Source organism: Ischnura elegans, assembly GCF_921293095.1.
Source record: "Ischnura elegans chromosome 13 unlocalized genomic scaffold, ioIscEleg1.1 SUPER_13_unloc_3, whole genome shotgun sequence".
NCBI lineage: Eukaryota > Metazoa > Arthropoda > Insecta > Odonata > Coenagrionidae > Ischnura > Ischnura elegans.
In genome coordinates, this window is record NW_025791659.1 from 6,837,924 (window position 1) to 6,854,031 (window position 16,108).

The following is a 16,108-nucleotide window of genomic DNA, read 5'->3' on the forward strand; positions in this document are numbered from 1 at the left end:
TTAGGCTGAATACAAATCTATTTTCATGTAATTCAGTAAGGAACACACGGTCATAAGTGATGCATTCTCTTGATAAATATTCAAATACATTAGAAATTGCTAATACAAAGTTATCTTCGGCACCAGAAGTGCAAGTTCTGATAGTACTAAGTAGCAAGATTTCCTTCTTCAAAAACATGCCATTCGTATCTTTCCCACAAAGAAACCTCTCACTTTTAAGTCACCATTTCTGTCGGAACCCTCACCTCAAATACAAGCAGTCCCTAATCCATTCTTATGAGATTGTGTTAAGTAATTTGTCCGTAGCGCTCAAGTCATCCAAAGAACTTCAGATATTTAAAAGCAATCTCGCAGACAATTTGTTATTCAATGCAATCGAATGATGGTTGAATGAATTAAATGAATGACGTTAATATTCATTCGGTCTTTTGTCTATCAGCTCGACTTTACCATTGTGTATCTCCGGCTTTATCTTATTAATTGTTTTTTGATTTAATGAATATTAATGACTACATTATTTTTAACATTTTCGTGCGTCCCTATAATATGCCTCTGCTAATTGCTGGAAAAATAAAACTAGAGCTAATGAAAGAAACGATGAGGCATAAGAAGTCACAGTCAGATGGCATTGACGCAATTAGTAAATGACCTCAACAGTGTAAATACGACGATGCTATGTGATTTTTCTTTTTATTCGCTGCACCATTCACATCGCATGAGCCATATTGGCTTTCTTTATGCCAGTGGCGTAGCCAGCGGGGATAGGGGGGGAGCCGTTGGGTAAGGTCCCCTCCTGAAATATATAATCTTAATTATTTCACTTCATAAATGGAAACAAAACATTGAAAATCATGAATATACTAAATATTTCTTAAACAATTGAGGTTTTCTCGATTAAGAAAAGTGTTAAATTTAGCTTTAAACCCATTACTTAGTACTCTGTTTTTTGAAAATTTCCCCCCTGCTTTTGGACCCCCGTACCCGAACTAAATTCCTGGCCACACCACTGCTTTCTGTAGCTTGATTTTCCAACAAGAATCTATGAAGAACACTGAATAAAAAATGTATGAAATATTCTTCATGCAAAATAATGAAATCCACCATAAATTTCAACTAATCCCATTTTCATTTGTATGCAACTACAAAGGAAGCCACGCCAATATAGACTCATGCTTCAATAGGGAAATTGCATACTTTTTATAAACAGTATGCTGATATACTACAGTAAACACTTAGTACAGCAATATACTTTTTTCCGCTTAAAATTCAGTTAATACCCTAGAAAATGACTCCCAAAAGTCGCACGAGTTTCGCGGGCTAAAAAATACCGCCCCCACTAATCTTTGGCTGTGACGTCATAGTTCAGTACGAGTCCAAGATCCAAGCCCAGTAACTGCAGGTTTGGAAGAGCCACGTTGCGTTTAAAGGAGAACATGGGTGAAATAAGGAAAAATTACAAGTGGTGCATTGTTCCTCTGTGCAATAACACCCCAGAAAAAATTTTCGTCTGCATTCCCACGGAGGAAATTAGAAGAAAAGCCTCGATGCATGCCGTCTGTCGGGATGAGCGTTACGGAAAAATAAGAGTATAATAAACGGAATGATAAACCCGTATGCTATGTGAGCGAAGATAACTTATAAATATAATATAAATAATATTTCCATATTTCATTGACTGAATAACTTGAAACTGAGATTTTTCGATAATTCGGCCGCCGTAGAATAAAAACTCAACTTAAGGAATTCCGAACAAAAATCGAGATAGGTGTTTCTCGATGGTTACGATCGTTACGATGGACTCAAATTATTAAGGCACTTGTTCAATTTCAGTTACGGAAGGACATAAAAAATTCCATGATGTTTAAAATCAAGGGAGGAAATATGAAAATATAGAGCAACGTTGATCCTCATGCATTCGAGTGCCAACCAAGAAAACAGCATTTTCTTCTACTGTCGGCGTCAAAATGATGCGCCGCTGTACTTCGCAAATTTATATCCTGACATCACTGCATGCTATAATAATGAACTATACGTCATTTTAAAGGAAATTTTATCCTAAATTCTGATTTATTTTATTACAAAAAATTGAAAAATGTAGACACGGCCAGTGCTATAAATGACTCCGCGCACCGAAAAATTAGCCGTTTTGTCAACTTCATGAACTTTGCAACTCAACCTAAGGAAAACTACTACGTCTACAGCATTCATCTTCCACATTAATTTACACTCATCAGTGCGGATTAATAAAATGGCTTTTGGGTATTTTTCGAACTTATATTTTGTTGTAAATTAATGAAAATATTTAAACATTATCTTGTCCCATAGTTTACCCCGAAAGATAAAGGAAGTTGTAGATGGAAAAGAATGGAATCCAGAGGTGGTCACAAAAAATGAATCGCAGCATTCTTTGATTTTATTCTACGCCGTTGCTTGCTTTTCAAAAAAAAGTTGAGTCACAAGAGGAATGTTCCGCGGCCTTTGATTTGGAAACTATGGAGATAACAAGAATTCTTGTCTTAAGACATGTGTGGATCAGCAATTTCCATTTAGTTGGTTGTCAGGATAAACCAAGGATCCATTTAAAGGTTGTCAGGCCATCGTATAAAGATAGGACTGATGTGCACCACAGGGGAAATGGGGTGTTTTAGGGAAAGTCAAACCCTAAGTTGCCCAAAGAATGTGCAGTTCTATGTTCCTCTTTCCCCAGTTAAAACCAAATAGAAATTGGATTGGGATGATATTTCCACCACGGGTTCCAGTGATAGTGAGAGTGCAGGTGATCACGGTCATCGTCGAAGGTCATCCCTCTAGGATTTCCAATACGGAATTTTTAAGTGCCAACCGATCGCAATGACGATGAGCTCGCCTTTGGAGAAGGTTTCGGATATATCGTGAGAAAAGCTCCCAAAATGTATTAAAGACTCTGTTTGGAAAACATGCACATTTTAATGCTAATTTAGTAAGTATTTCATTTCAAAAGTAACTTATTAACACCTGAAGACGTTGTGTTTATTATATTGATCGAAGTGCGATTGACCGATTCTTTCTGCAGAATAGGAAGTGGCTTCGGGGTTTTTAGTCACAAGATGGTAGATTGTGTTGGAAGTTCGTCTATATTATCGCTAGTAAATTGAAACATTAATAGTTTGGCTTCCTGTCGCCCTCCAGGCAAGGTATTTTTAAGTTGAAAGTATCATCGACAGCTTCGAGGTGGAAATAAGTTCACCATAAGACTCTACCGGACCGCCAAAAGAATACACATTTCACATGATTATACGCTTTCGCCAATATTATACGCAAGTCTCACTTTGCTATGAACTATAAAACATAACAGATGCACATCAGCTACCTTTCCATTTCTCGGCATCGACTTTCCGAGCCGACGAAGTCTACAGTTTCACTAAAATACCCTGTTATCATGATGGAATCAGTAACAGGAAGCTTGCTAGGATCAGCCTAAGAATAACCATATGCCTTCATCTTTACGCAATCTATCGCTTTCAATGGAGGAGAAATAGATCAAATAATAGCCCTGAAGTCACAATGAACAACTCCGATACGTCTGTTCTTCAATAAATGAATCATAACCACGCCGTCGCATGTATTCAAGTATGCAACCTATACTATGGCCGTGCCGCCGTGCCTCGTACTGAACTATGACGTCACTTTTCTACCAGCCAATCATCGGGCGTTTTCGCTTCTCACTTGCATTTGAAAAATCTCGTGAACTTTGATGCATTAAATATCGCAAACCACGTCATAAAATAATAAAAAAACTTTCACCGAGGTATGCAAACATATATTTTTATATAATTTTGGGGCTATTGATTATATCTGAAATATATGCAAGTTCCCTATTCATAGGCGTACCCAGCAAGAGGCAGGGGGGCAGCTGCCCTTCCCCCTAGAAGCAAAAGTCGCAGATGTCTTCTGTACTGAATTGAAACGAAAGTATTCAACAAATTTTCCTTTAACCCACAAAATACAATATCTATTGGTATTTATAAGATAAGTAACTAAAATAAAACTATTTTTTAAATAACCTCATAAACTAATAAAACGCTGTTATAATTTTCTTAAAATGTTTGTGCCATTCTCCTTTTCCATGCTAAAATGTCACAACTTGGCTACCCCCCCCCCCCAAAGTTATGGTCCTGGGTACATCCTTGGATGTAGAATAAGTCATATAGGGGCTAAGATAGTAATTTTTGTGAATAAATTATATAGGTTCCTTCGTTGATTACATTAAATTTAACTTTTTTCAAGTCTGGAAAACGGCCCTGCTCAATTAAACACTAGGAAAAGACTCCGATTCAAAGTCAAACGTTTATGATTTTAAGAAAAATCTAGGTTAACTAGATACAATAGATTTGGTCAAGAAACATAAATTATTTAAATATACAGCGTTCGTGAAATTCACAGGTTCTGGTCCTTGTAAGTGGCTATGGTCTTGGATTTATAAACGGAAGATTAAAAAATGCATCCCTAATTGTGGAGATAACAGCAGATTTGGAAGGAACTAGACGAAAGTTGGCACCAAGACTCCTTTTTTTATTGAGGAAATTTTTACTTATGCTTCAATTCGAAAACGTTTTGCTTCATACCAAGATTAAATTTTAGTACATCTGAAAAATTAATAAGGGATTTTTTTAAGTGAAGGAAGATGACCTGGATATGAACATCAACATATGACGAATCAATGTATGTCCAATCCGTAACGACCGCCGCGCGGCTTTTCATATCGATCAGTCGATGTCCTTGCGCACTTGCATTTCGACTTTCGAGTCGACTCGAGCGATAGCTCGATTAGTTCATGAGCATGAGCACATGTGAGTGATGTGAGAAGCTGTGTTTATCCAGGGGAATAACATACTGTAATTTTTGTACGTTTGAAGATTGGTCTCATTATTTGACATTACTTGTGGATTTCGTTTTGGTGAAGGACTTCCGACAAGTTGAGGTTAGTAGTTTTTGTTGGTAAAAATTTAATTCTGTTAATGCGTTGCTTCTGTTATTAAACAAATAACTTAAGATGTACTGCGTGTTCGCATAATAGATCTTGAGCTGGTGCTGAATCCATCATTCATTGTTGTGATTTGGAGGTACTATTATATAGTCTTATATCTCATATCCTTGTCACTGAATTCGTATTCGTGTATCTTATCCATATTTATGGCGGAGCTGAATACTGTGCAATTGGCGAGTGTTTTTGTGATGATTGGCTGTCGTAAAATGAACATTTTCATATCAGCACCTCCATCATGCATTTTGTTTCTCGTTTATCAAAATTACTTTTTCGTGTGTGTACCAAGACTATATTTTTGGGAATGTTATTTAGATTTCTGTGATGTGTGGCCCTTTCGTAATGAGATTGTATTTTCTAAATGTTCGCCAATGTTTACAAAATGTTACCATCCATTTATCTTTTGTGACTTAATATCATGTAAATGGTAGAAAATCATTGGTATTAATTTCCTTTCATTACGTTTCCAGTATCACATTCTTCTCACAGTCAGGTGTTGCGGAAATCACTCTCGCGATGTTAGAAACATTACGAAAACATGAAATTGTTGTGAATTTATAGCAAAAAACCGCTACCTCTTGGCAAATAAAATTGAATAAAAACTAAGTAGAAAAATCTTTAAGGAGATGTTTAATTATTACTCCTCCGTTTATAGCTTCGAGGTCTGTGAAAAAATGAGTTATATTCTGGGATGTGATATTTAAAAGCGAAGATATTTTTTGCCAACCTTATTTTGAGCGTTGGTATCGGTTTGGTGCGTTTATTTTGTTTGAATCTTGAGGATTTACTGACTGGAATACCGGTTAAGGATAACTTAGAACTAAAGTCGTTTTATCATTGTTTACTGATTATATGCTTCATACGTTGGGATTACTGTAAACTCTTGGCAAGTTATTTGAGTGCCGATGGACGCTCTTATTAATTACCGTCACAAAAGTGGCTGTTTACATTCGTTCTTAATACATACTTCTTTCTGTGCTGAGTATCGGGAGATGCTCATGAGAATTACTTTGAAGCTGCCTGATTATTTTTTTGAGCTGGTTACTTCGTTTTTGGAGTTCCGAAAGACACTCTCTTTGAATGTCATCATGAAGACCCTATTTTCATTCGGTCACAATGCTTCTTTTAGAGCTGATTATTGAGTGTTAATAATAACTACTGCCCTGAATCTGCATTATCATTTAGTGCTAGTGAACCTGCATTTTGAGTGCTGATCGACTCTTACTATTTTCCATCGTGAAGTACCTAATTTTAACTATTCATAATGCATCCTTAATTGTGGGTTTTGGGTAATCCTCAGGACAAATGCTTCCATACTGCCTGATTCTTTTGTGCTTGTGAATTTACGTAAATGTTTGCCTGTGAAATTTCTTTTATGAGAGGAGATAGATGTTTGCTGTACTTGCCATCTTGAAGTGGCTATCTCCATTTGCTCATTATGCTTCTTTTACGTCTGATTTTTGGGGGATTCTCATTAAAGCTCACTGTTTGTTTTGTGCTTGTGAAGATGCTTTTCGAGTACTGAGGGTTGATCTCTTCAATCACTATCACATACTACCTGCTTAGATTTGTGCGTGTTGCTTCTTTACCCTGAGTATTAAGGAATGCTCATGACATTTTCTATGTAGCTGTCTCAAACTGTTTGGGCTTGTGAATTTCCTTTTGGAGTGGTGATAGACATCTCTTATTAATGTCATTCATGATGTGCTATTGCCATATTATGTTCATAATACGTCTCCGAGTGCTGATTATTAGGGGTTGGGCATGACAATTGGTTTGAAGTTGCCCGATCAGTTTGTGCTTGTGAATTTATATTTCCAAGCGCCTATAGAGGCTCTTTTTAATTTTCATCATGGAGTGCACTTTTGCATTTGTTTATAATGCTTCTTTTGGTGCAGATTTTTGGGGGATGCTCATGAAATTGGCTTTTAATCTGCATGGTCATTTTGTGTCATTGAACTTGCCTTTTTAGTGCTGATAGGCAATCTTAATAAATGCCATCATGTGGTGCCTATTTTCCTTTGTTGATAATGCTAATTTAAGTGATGATTGTTGGGGGTGAATCATGACGACTGATCTGAATCTTTGTGATACTGTTGTACTAGTGAGAATGCTTTTTCAGTTCTGATAGAAACTCCTTCTATCTTCTATCGTGAAGTGCCTGTTTCCATTTCTTCATAACACTTTTTTTAGTGCTGATTTTCTGGAGATACTTTCATGATAACTACTTTGTATCAACATGATAATTTCGTTTCACACACCAAAGGATGAAGTTCGCCATGAAAAATTTTTGACTTAGCCTGGATTCGAACCCGGATCTCCCGATTGGCAGTCAGGCGTGCTAAGCTATTACAAACTTTTCCCTGCAGTACTTTGATTATTTTCTATTGATGAGCATGCTTCTTGAGTATTGATAGGCACTCTTTTGTAATTCCACCTGGATCGCCTGAATACTAATAAATGAACCGTTTCTACGGGCATTTAAATTTGATAGCTCTTGCACCTTCTCACTGATAATGGTTCTACATGTTTTCAAAGTGTTTCTTTTATTTTCTTTGACACTGTTTATTTATTTATCATTTATTTCATCACAGATTTCAGTTTTAACACAGCAGTTTTTTTAACGTGACATATTTTGTTGCTTCTTTTTATTGTTGCTGATGAAAAAGTATTTCTAGCCTTAATTTTAGTAACCATTGATTTTTGTATCCAAATGAGGCTTTCAAGCTAGCTAACCATCATTTATTTGAATGAATGTGGTTATGAGTACTGTGTAAAGCAATATTGCATTCTTCTGCTCAATAATTATTGCACGCAAGATTGAGATATGTATGCAGTGCTGACCTGTGCTATGATGTGCCCCATGTAAAATGGCCTTGGGAAGTATTCTGGTTGGCTCTCCTCCCTTCACATTTCAAATAAGGCTTAAGAAACCCTTTTCACTTCCTTCCTATACCTTGTTCACTCGACATTCAACCCTATAAAACTGTTTTCAACATCCATTCCCTGCTCAGTACTCACTCCATTGTAGGATGTTAAAGAAGAGAAATATTTTGTCTTGAAAATATGAAGCCGATGGGATATACACGGGAAACCTATCTTTGGAATCATGGCAGTTGGAGTAGACTATGTCAATGTAAGTCCCACGTGAGCATGCCAGACCATAAAAGTGAATCGCCTTGCGTTTAAGACGTTAAAAATCAACATGAAAAAGACCGTATTCCATTTTAAAGATAAAAAAAACTGAAGAATTCTCTGGTGCGTGATAAAAACATGTCTTTTTTCCACTGGAAAGTTCATGCAGTTAACTAAATATCCTCTTTTCGTCCTTTCTCTCCCCATATTGCCCAACATTCTTCCATCCGTGAAACTGTTTTCAACATTCTGTCCTCATTCAGTACTTTTCCATCCATACCTTCTTTCTTGCCTGTTTCTCATGTAGAAGTTACCTCTCCTCACCCACCATCTCCAGCACTTCATTTCTCCTCTTCATCCACTTACCATCTTGATTCTTCTCCACTCTCACAACTTGAACACCTTCAGTCTTCCACTGTCCTTCTTGCTAATTGAACATGTTTCCATACGGAACAATGATGGACTCTAGATTAGACTCTGATAATATGAACTGTTATATTACCACCCTCATAATTTTCCTAATATGTCCTTATTCTGCTGCCTGCATTTATTTGACTGGTGTAAATATCTTTTTATCTTTTTGAAACAGTTCATGGCCATCACTGAGGGAATTATTGGTAATAGTCATAAAATCGTCTGAGAACCAGTGTACATCTTCATGGGAAGACCAAGTGATCACCACTGAACCAGTGAATTCCCGAAAAAGAGACTTCCTTTATGGCATCATGAGAAGCACTTTTTTGTTGGGGGTAAGAGAAATGACATTTATGCAACAGGACTCTTATATTAATCAGGTGTTCATTTCAGAAACAGTATAATAAATTAAATTACAATTGAAAATATATAACAGTTTGAAAGAAATTTGGGCACTAATTTCTGCCTTGCATCAATCTAAGTTCTATATTGTTGGAGGAGAAATGAATTCCTATTGCTTTCTGTTCAAATATAAGTCTATGGAAATATTTTTTCTTTGATACTGGTATTTTAGTGAATCATCAATAAATCTCAATTCATCATCTGCATGTCAGTAGCTTCTGAGGGCAAGACACTGCCCTCAGACCCTTTGATGACATGGCCTTGCTAGTTAATTTAAATGATTAGGATTCCAAATTTCTGTCTCACTATAATTGATAGATGGAAAGCCTAATAGTCAGAGCAGGAGTGGACCAATATTCAGAGTGTACAAACATCCCTGCCTTCAATGAAAAAAGTGTTGCATTAACAACCTCAAGACAAGACATACTGGACACCCAAACTTTATAGATCCCATTCATGGATTGCTTTGCCTTGAAGGCAGCATTAATTTGTTGACAAGTGCTACGTCGGATGTTTACCCCTCATTTTATCCTCTCCAAATCTTAGATTTTAGGAAGGCTGATAGATTCTGCTCCTTTGCCTATATTGCCACTCTCCTCTTTTTCACATACACCATTTTCCCCTTTCTCTTGCATCTGTTTTCTAATCGCAGTTAATTAAATTGATGCGGGTGGCGCTTTGTGTCGGGGAATCTTTTTGCAATTTTTCAATATACAGTAAAACCTGTAGGTAGTGAACCTCTTTACATCGTAAACCTCCATACTTTATACCACCCCTATAGTCCCATCAGATTTACATGTAAATTTATAGGCAAACCTCTATGTTGTGAAACTCTTTGTATCTTAAAACTTCCATTTATCATACCAAGGAGACACCCCCGAAACAGCAAACTACCTCCGCAAATCATACCAAGACAACTAGACACCATTAATGCAGCCGCGACAATGAACATGGAATGGCATTTTCAGCGATAAATGTTTTACCCATATTTTTTTCTTATACACCTATAACATGCTGTAATTTTCACGTTATTCATCAGTTGTGGCCATTTTGTTCCATATGAGGGCATACCTAACAATAAATAAGAAAAAAGGTATCCCACTATCCTAATCATTTGAGTGACTGATGAACTAAGAAAGATCACAGTGGCGCCAACTCCATGGGACCTGAAGGCGCCGAAGCCCCCGCAAAAATTCGTTATGGCTGTGAGGAAAAAATTTGCCAGGCTTGCTGATTTTCCCCGGAGTGTCTAGGTATCGAGATTTAAGTTATCAGGGTTCTAATGTTGATCATATGACTCTTCTAAAATGCTTAAAAAACTTCAAAATTCACTACTTATAAAATTTCCCAGGGTAATATCCACGGTTTGGGCCCTTCAAATATTTTATATAAGTCAGCATCCCTGAAGGATCACATCGTTTTCTCTCGAATCATGGTAAAAATCATGTGATAGTGCTCGCCTTTCGCAATTATTTAATAATGAATACATGTTCACTTAGGCATGCATGTTTGTTTAAACACATAAATATGATGGTTTAAAAGACAGTAGTGCCTTTCGTTTCTAAAGTATATGAAAAAATGGTGCCTATCACTGAAACCTCTCTGTAGTGAACCTCCATACTTGAAATTGCCCATATTTTGATCCCCTACATTACGATGTAAAGAGGTGTTACTGTATTAATTTAGGATTCAACTCACATTTTCTCTTCTTAATACTAAAAGAGATGGCACTTCCCAATTGTATGTTGGTCTTGCTTCTTTTAGTACTGAGTTTTGCGGGATTATCATAAAATTACATACTTTATAGCTCCTTCATCATTTTATGCTTATAGGTATACTTTTCGAGTGTTTTATAGACTGTAGATGCTTGCTTTATTTGAATTTATTAAGTGCCTTTATTGTATTTTTCATAATAGTTTAAGTGCTGTCATTGCTGGCGGCTCATCACATTTCCTTTAAAGCTGCATCCTTCTATTAGGCTTGTGAGTTTGCTTTTTGAGTTCTGTAGGGCCCTCTCTTTAATAGCTATCATGGATTGCATATTTCCATTTGTTCATAGTTCTTCTTTTATTACCGAGTATTAAGGGATGCTCATGATACATGTTTTTAAGCTGCATTTATGTATTGTGCTAATGAATTTCCTTTTTGAGTGCTGATAGTGCCTATTTGCGTTTGCTCAGAAATATTTTACTGCTTTCTATTGGGGATGTTCATATTTTTGAATTTGCCTGTTGGTTTTGTGGTTGTAAAATGCTTTTCAAGTAGCATGAAGACTATGGACACTCTCTTCGGTGATCACCATGGTATGCTTATTTCCATTTGTTCATAATTTTTCTGTTAGTGCTCATCATTGAGGGATGCTCATGGCATTTCCCTTGAAGCTTTCTTGTTATTTTCCTTGTGAATGTCCTTTTCGTGTTCTGTTAGATGCTCATTTTAATACATGTATTGAAGTGCGTGTTTATGTTAATTAAGAATTCTACTTTTAGTGCTGTTATTGGGGATGTTCATAAGTTGTGCTTTTAAGCCGCCTAATTATTCGTTTTAGTGGTATTTTTTTCTCAAATGATTGCCATTATTGAAAAAAATGTGGCTGTATGAGTTCCTTAAAATGAAATATAGGCATGAGGTTGCACCCAGCATTATTCTTTGTACATTTTTGTTTGAGGAAAGAATGAATTCCTACTGAGACCTGTTCAAAAACTCAGTGTCCTTAGCGGATCATTGAAAAGTCTTTATTCATCATCTGCATGTTTGTATCTTATGAGTGCAGAACACTGCGGTAGGGGTGAATGGAAGATGGACTTATTGGGGTCAGTGTCTGATAATTACTGACAGTTAGTTGTTTTTGATACATGCATGGGAAATCAATGCAAATGCATTCTCTTGCGGCACTCAAAACATTAAAGATGTAACATTTCTTTATCGGACCACGTATATACCTCGAGATGCTTTTTGTAAAATGTTGGACCATGGTTTTCTTCTTTTCCCTGAAATATGCATCTTTAGCCATTAGGGACCATATCTTAGAATGCACCTTGTTGCTATGTTATGGAAGTATTCCAAGTTAGTGTTTCCTTCCTCTCCGTAAATTTTCCTCCGCAAAAGCCATCGACTCGCATCGTTCATATTTACACAAAAAGTTTCCATGAGTAAGTTTTGGCATTTTGTTACTTACAAATATTCCATGTCTATTTCTTCCTTGCAAGTTTTGGCATTTTTTTTTACTGAAGATAGTGTCAATGCATCATTCCCCATATTATCCTTTTTAACTAAACATAGTAGCTTAATTTCACTTATCTTCCTTAACTTTTTTTGGAAATCACTTTGCAGATCATAATGGGTCATATGTATGGTCGTTTGATGCTTAATTCACCACTGAATTGTCATTCCAATGGAACATGATTACCATCCAGTAAATTGGATATCAGAATAAAATAATAACGTTTAGTATTCCTGATGCCTCACTCTGATAACTTTTAAAAGGAACAATCAGATTATACTATAATTTTTTATGTTGCCATATGACTCTGAAAAGATCCAATAGCATTTAACTTCCTTGCAGACCCGTTTGATGACTTTTCTTCCCAGCTTTTATCTGGTTCATGTATATTCCTGCAAGATGACTGTATCATGTGTATTATATATGTAATAATATGGAAGTGTTTATCTTTGGTGAATATTATGCGGGAGCGGTGGTTCAAGAGAGAAATTTTAAACTTATGAAATGGTAGTTCTTGGTGAAATATTCCTCATTTCATAAGATTTTTTCTAATTTAAAATCTCTACACAGGTGATAATTACAGAAGTATATTACTGATAAGGCATCTTTCCATGGTGTATTCTGGGAGTCTCCCCTCCCTTATGGCCTCCCTCTCATCGATTTGCAAAAAAACCTATAAAATCTTATATTTTTCCTTTGTTTACCCAGCATTCTACCCTCTATTAATGTTTTCAACGTCTTCTCTTGGCTCAATACTCACTCCATCAATATCTTGTCTCCTCCGTATCTCATCTAGAGGATGCCACTTGTCACCACTTGTCTCAGCACTTAATGCTCTTCTCTGCCCAATTACCTTTTTCAATTCTTCTCTACTCCCATATCTTGAATGCCTTCAGTCTCCCGTGTTCCCTCTTCATCAGTGAACATGTTCCCACATGGAGAAGTACGCTGATACATCTACGCTACGCTTTAGATGAATCTTTTTGCGTAAGCTCATACATGGCATTCTCTTATGATTCGTCCTAATAATTCTCCATTCTAAAACTAACGTTTATGTGGCAGGCGAAAATATTGTTTTATCTCGTTGAAAGGATTCCTGACCACCGAGGGCATTAAGGAAATATTTATACCATAGAATAGGGACCCTACAGAATCAGAACAGTGAATTCCAATTGAGGAAAAGGTAACTTCACAGGGTAACCTACGCAACACTATATGGTGTAATGCGAAATTAATTGAAAATGGCAGAATTTAAATAAGGTTGTTCTGATTTGAGGATAATGAATTGGATTAATGTAAATGATCAGTTTGAATGCACGCAATTTACTGGGGTTGAACAAAATGCGGGAAACAAATTGATATGAATGGCTTAGTGTACGAAGATAGGCAATGAGAGAGTACTAAACTTTAAAAATAGAGCTAAGTAAATAATAAAACCGTGTCGATAAAATATAATTTCATCCTTAGATATCAAGTCTCAAGCTTCAGGATGGAGAAATACCACCTTCCTCTTCCCCTCCACCCCCCTCCCTCAGTAAAGACATTGCTTCTGATGGCAATACGTAGTCTTTGAAGAAATGTGCTTACGTTAGAAAGAATTTAATTACCATGACAATGCTTCCAATCAAAGTGATCAATTTACTCATATCATCACTTTTCCAATTTCAGTGCATATTAACCAAAACAAAACATGTACATATTCGTATTTATAATCTTTGAATAAGTCCAAAGGGACTTTACTTTTATGTTTTACATAGAAATAGCACTTTTTTCGGCTCCAAAAACCTCAGTTGTGGGTCCTCAGTGCTTAGGGCCCTTGGGGCACGGGTTGCCATTATATTTAAAGTAACCAAATTTTAACACATGAATGTTAACCTCATTTGGATCATTTTGAGACAAGGAAAACAAAACTTATCTCATTTTTGAATAATAAGGGCCGGCCGAATGTGCAGCCTTTGATTTGTTTGATCGTACAACTTGTTACATGAGCGATAAAGTTAATGCAAATATATTGAATTGTCACATTTGAAACAAGCTTTAATGTTTACTATGAAAAATCAAAATACCTCCCTTAAGTAAGTGGTAATAGACAATGAAAAACAACAGTTACCACCTTTGCAGGAAACGTGATGTTAAATTTTGGAATTTTAACCTTCTTATAGTTCCTGGTAAAATATTAGGGGGAGTGAGCTGCAAGGAGAAAAAATACACTTTATCAGTTTTCATATTTTTTCCAATTGATGTAATGCATTAACTTTATTTTCTGCTGACAACTTCTCTTTTTTCTGCAGTTTCTTCTCTCATTATGATGATGTAATGTAAATTTGAATGGATTGAAAGTTGAAGATCGTTACGAGATATCGTTCATCGTAATGCAATCCACCTCACACTGCGGCTCCGTTGAGGTACGACCCGCACCACTTACTAGAGACTTCCCCTCCAGCCCCGCCTCACTCGGTAAAGACCTTGCTCTTGATGGCAATATTGTAGTCTTTGAAGAAATTTGCTTACGTTAGAAAGAATTTAAATGCCATGACAATGCTTCCAAACAAAGTAATCAATTTGCTCGTATCTTTACTTTTCCATGAATGTCAGAACATATTAACCAAAACAAAATACATATTCGTATTTATAATCTTTGACTGACACCCCATGTTTTGCATTTAAAGTGTATTTGTGCATGTTATGGGTTGTGGTACGATGAAAATTCACAGTTATTGTTACTAATTAATTTTGAAGGCTATTGTCCTTCTACATGACTGACTTAAAATCTTGTATTATACTAAAATCTCTCTCTGCACAATCATCTACCGCTTAAAGTCCCCGATGAAATTGCAAATCGTTCCTGTAATCAGGATGTTCATACCATTCTTGCGAGGACACATCAAAGAATGCAGTTCATATTTCTAATGCATTAAATGGCTTTCTCGAATAAGTAGTGACAAAATTTGATATAGATACCCTGTTCAGGTCTTTGCGTTTATAGAATGCCATCTTTGGTAGATCATATTTTCCCTCATGTGTCCGTATCATGTTTTCCTTTTCACACCCAGAAAAGGATCCATCAAAGAATGACGGGTCTACCAACTCCTCATACAGGTACCACAAGTAGTTTGAAAACCTCTATTGTACTCCTTTTGCTATGTCCAGCTTAACAGTTTCATAATTTTAGGGTATTGAAGTCACTGTTGGGAGCAGATGCAGCACAAAGAGCGGGGAGCCACAAATTTTCTTTCTCCTTGAGCACATTGAAATCTATTCCACCAATAACTGCATTTCGTGCTCCTATTTGATTGCATAAGAATCTTACTTCATCATCCCATGCACATTCATCTGAAGGATTAACTGCGTGCGTCAAAAACGCGATAGCAGCGCCCCTTGTAATATCAAACTAATCATCAAGTTTTGCTACAAAAGGTTCTCTTCTTTGAATCTCCATGGTAGTTTCCACTCTCTCTTTATGTCGTCGCAAGTTAATCCATTAGTTGCATATTTTTTCTAACTTTTGAATCGCCTTATTTTCCGCAGTAACAGGTATTCTCATTTTGTTCCATGGATGAAACGAATTTCTTACTGTTTTTCTCGCACAAAGTCTGATACATTTTAAACCCATTAGGTTATGGAAAAAACACACAGCACTTCTCGTACTATGAGCAACTTTGAGCCAAGTATTTCTTCATCTTTGTTTTTCAACCAGTTCAATGTCTGAATTTAGACTTGATTTCATACTTTTTTTGTTGGCCTATTCTTAAAAGGAACGTCACGTGTATTCAAGGTGAACTAGTTTTTTCACCATTTTTCTCCTTAAATCCTAAAAAACTTAGCATTTCCTATCCTTTGCACACTATACATAAGAGCTAACTATCTACCCACTTGGATCTACAAATGTGAACTGACGGCTTCGTTTCTTT

At 36.3% G+C, this 16,108-nt stretch overlaps 1 protein-coding gene across 2 annotated transcripts in view; it reads left to right on the forward strand.

The window, feature by feature from the left end:
- Nucleotides 1-4,888: 4,888 nt before the first annotated feature.
- Nucleotides 4,889-16,108, forward strand: part of LOC124172803 (zinc finger protein OZF-like) — a 36,490-nt gene continuing 25,270 nt past the window's right edge. For both annotated transcript variants that reach the window (XM_046552289.1, XM_046552288.1), the window contains exons 1-2: nucleotides 4,889-4,960; nucleotides 8,748-8,907. The gene's annotated coding sequence lies outside the window, so the exon portion shown is untranslated. The remainder of the gene's footprint in view (nucleotides 4,961-8,747; nucleotides 8,908-16,108) is intronic.